Source organism: Theropithecus gelada, chromosome 4 (genome assembly GCF_003255815.1).
Source record: "Theropithecus gelada isolate Dixy chromosome 4, Tgel_1.0, whole genome shotgun sequence".
Classification (NCBI taxonomy): Eukaryota; Metazoa; Chordata; class Mammalia; order Primates; family Cercopithecidae; genus Theropithecus; species Theropithecus gelada.
In genome coordinates this window covers 22,328,338-22,332,229 of record NC_037671.1, presented here as the reverse complement: position 1 = coordinate 22,332,229, position 3,892 = coordinate 22,328,338, and positions in this window count along the sequence as shown.

Sequence of the window (3,892 nt, the reverse complement as noted above, 5' to 3'; positions counted from 1 at the left end):
AGTATGATGTTAACTGTGTGTTTGTCATATGTGGCTTTTCTTATGTTGAGGTACTTTTTTTCTATACCTAATTTATTGAGATTTTTAAAAATCATGAAGTGATGTTAAAGTTTATCAAAATATTTTCTGCATCTATTTAAATGATTATATGGTTTTTGTCCTTTATTATATTGATGTGATGTATGACGTTTACTGATTTGCATATATTGAGTCATCCTTATATTCCTGGTAAGTTCCACTTGATCATGGTTTATTATCTTTGTATGTGTTGCTGGTTTCTTTTTGGTAGTATTTTGTGGAGGATTTTCGCATGTATGTTCAACAGGGATATTGGCCTACACTTTTCTTTGTTGTGTCCTTTTCCAGTTTTGGCACCAGGGTTATGCTGGCCTCATAGAATGAATGAGGAAGAATTCACTCTGTTTCAATTTTTTGGAATAGTTTGAGGAGAATTGGCATGAATTATTCTTTAAATATTTGGTAGAATTCAGTGGTGAATCCATCAGTCTTGGGCTTTTCTTTGTTGGGAGGCTTATTACTGACCCAATATTATTACTTGTTATTGGTCTGTTCAATTTTCTACTTCTTTTTGGCTCAATCTTGATAGGTTATGTGTATCCAGGAATGTATAGTTTCCTCTAAGTTTTCAAATTTACTGACATATAGTTAGTTGTTCATAGTAATCTCTAATGATCCTTTGTATTTCTGTGGTATCTGTTGTGACACCTTCTTTTTTATTTCTGATTTTACTTATTTAGGTCTTCTTTTTTCTTAGTCTCTCTTGCTAATGGTTTGTAGATTTACTTTATCTTTTCAAAAAGTCAACTTTTTGTTTAATCAATATTTTGTGTGTGTGTGTATATATATATATATATATAATATATATATAGTCTCTATTTTGTTTATTTCTGCTCTGATCTTTATTATTTCTTTCTTTCTCATAATTTTGAGTTAGGTTTATTTTTGCTTTTCTAGTTCCTTTAGGTGCATCATTAGGTTGCTCATTTGAAATCTTCCTAGGTATTCGATGTAGGTATTCATTGCTATAAATTTGACTCTCAATACTGTTTTTGCAGAGTTCCATGGATTTTGGTATGTTGTGTTTCTATTTTCATTTGTTTCAAGGAATTTTCAAATTTCATTTTTTATTGTCTTCCTTCACCTATTGGTCATTCAGAGCATGCTATTTAATTTTCATGTTTTTGTATGATTTTCAGTGTTTCCCTTGTTATCAACATCTAGGTTTTTTTTCTGTTTCGGTCAGATAAGATACTCGATATGATTTTTATTTTTAAAACATTTTTGAGACTTGTTTTATGTCCTAATAGATGGTCTGTCTTCGAGAATGTTACATGTGCTTATGGAAAGAATGTATATTCTGCAGCTGTTGGGTTAAATGTTATGCAAATGACTGTTAGGTCCTTTTGGTCTATGGTGCAGTTTAAATCTGATATTCTGTATTAATTTTCAGTCTAGATGATCTGATCAATGCTGAGAGTAGGGTGTTGAAGTCTCCAACTACTGTTGCATTGGAGTTTATCTCTCCCTTTAGATCTAATGATATTTGCTTTATATATCTGGGTGCTCCAGTGTTGGGCACATATATAATTGTTATATTCTCTTGCTGAATTGATCACTTTGTTGTTGTACATTATTTTTCTTTTTTTCTTTGTATGTTTGACTTGAAGCCTGTTTTGTCTAATATAAGTTTAGTTACTCTTGCTTGCTTTTGGTTTTCTTTTGTATGCAATATCCTTTTCTATCTCTTCACTCTCAGTCTATATATGTCTTTGCAGGTAAGGTGAGTTTCTTATAGGCAGCATATTGTCGGGTCTCATTTTTTCATCCATTCAGCCAGTCTATATCTTTTAAATGGAGAATTTAATCTGTTTATATTCAAGGTTATAATTGATAGGTCAGGACTTACTCCTGTCATTTTAAAAATTGATTTCCAGTTGTTTTGTATATTATTTCTTCCTTACTTTCTCTTTTATTGCTTATTTTTGTGGGGTATTCTGTAGTGATAAGGTTTGATTTCTTTCTCTTTCTCCTTTATTATCAGCTCTACCAGTAAGTTTTATAATTTCACATGTTCTTATAATGGTGGTTATCATCTTTTCACATCCAGTCTTCTTGAGGATTTCTTGTAAGGCTGATATAGTGGTGATGAATTCCCTTAGGTATAGCTTGTCTGTGAAATATTTCATTTCTCCTTCATTTCTTAAGGTTAGCTTCGCTGTGTATACTATTCTTAGATGACATATTTTTCTTTCAGTATTTTCAATGTATTATCCCATTTTCTCCAGGCCTGTAAGGTTTCTGCTGAAAAATTCATTGCTAGTCTACTGGAAATTTCCTTATATGTGACTTGACACTTTCTTCTTGCAGCTTTTAGAATTCTTTCTTTGCCTTTGACTTTCAACAATTTGACTATATATAATGTGTCTTAAAGAGGATCTGTTTGGGTTGAACCTATGTGGGATTCTTTGAGCTTCCCGGACCCAGATGTCCATCTCTCTCTGAGACTTGACAAGTTTTCAGTCTCACAAGTTCTTGGCTGGCCTGTGTGCATGTCTGCTGGGGTGGCCCACAGGGCTGCTTCTTAGGCCTGGGATGTAGGCTCAAGGCTGCATGGTTGGCTTGGGGATGTGTCTGGTGGGTGGGGTAGTGGGCCCATGATGCTATTTATCAGATCAGGAATGTGGGTGCAAGGCTGCTCAACTGGTTTAGGGGCATGTTTACCATCAAGGGTAACCCGTGGGACTATTTCTCAGGCTTGGTATGCAGGTGCTCAGCTGCTCAGCTGGCCTGGGGGTATGTCTGCCAATGGAAACCCACAGAATTTTTTCTCAGGCCTGTGACATGGCTGCATGGTTGGTGTGAGGGTGTTTCTGTTGGGGTGGCCTACAGGGCTGTTTCTCAGGCCTGAGATGTAGGTACACAGCTACTCAGCTGGCCTGGGGGTGTGTCTGCCAGAGGCAACCTGCAGAGCTGTTTCTCACGCCCAAGATGTGGGTGGAAGGCTGTTTAGTTGGTTTGGCACATACCCACCAAAGGTGGCCCATGCGGCTCTTTCTCAGGTTTGGCCCATGAGCTACCAGCTCCTGGCCAGCCTGGGGGAATGCCTTCCAGACCTGGCCTGTGGGACTATTTCTCAGGTCCTTATTGGGGTCCCAGGACCACTGGGCCAGCTAGGGGCATGTTTGTAGGAATAAAGGGAAAGATGTGGGGCTGTTTCTTGATCCCGAGCATGGATGGGCAACCACTCCACCCCTCTAGGGGTGTATCAGCTGCTCAGAGGCTCAGGGCCTCTCCTGTGGAGGGCATGCAGCAGTTTGGTCAGCTCAAGGGTGGATTCAATCTGTGGAGAACTGACAGATGGTTTCTCTGCCTGGAAGTGTAGCAGCAGGGGTTGATATCCCTGCTGTACACAAACAAAGTCATAGGTGATCCTTAGCCTAGGCTCCTTGCAGCTGGGGTTGTGGCATTCAGCCACCCATGTGGGCTTGATACTATAAAGTTGGACTCCCAGTACTCGAGAGGATGCAGTGGCTTCTGGCCGCCAAAGCAGGGTGAACTCCAGAGGTGACTCTGTTCTCAAGATGATGTCATGCTGCAGCTTGGCTCTCAGAAGGCAGGTGGGGAGTACAGAGTGCACACCTCATGCTCCTAGTCTGAGGCAATTCATCTGCACGAATTCCCGGAAGCTCAGATTCCGGGAAACTGGATTCAGAGCTTGTGAGGACTTGGGATTCTCCTGTAGAAGGACTGTAAGTGTTTGTGGTGGCAGTGGGGGCTGGCATTTTTTTTTCTCCACACACAAAAAATCCTTCCTGACTCCTATCAGATTTGATCTGGGCCAGGGGGCCAGAAGAGGCCCAGTGCCTCCATG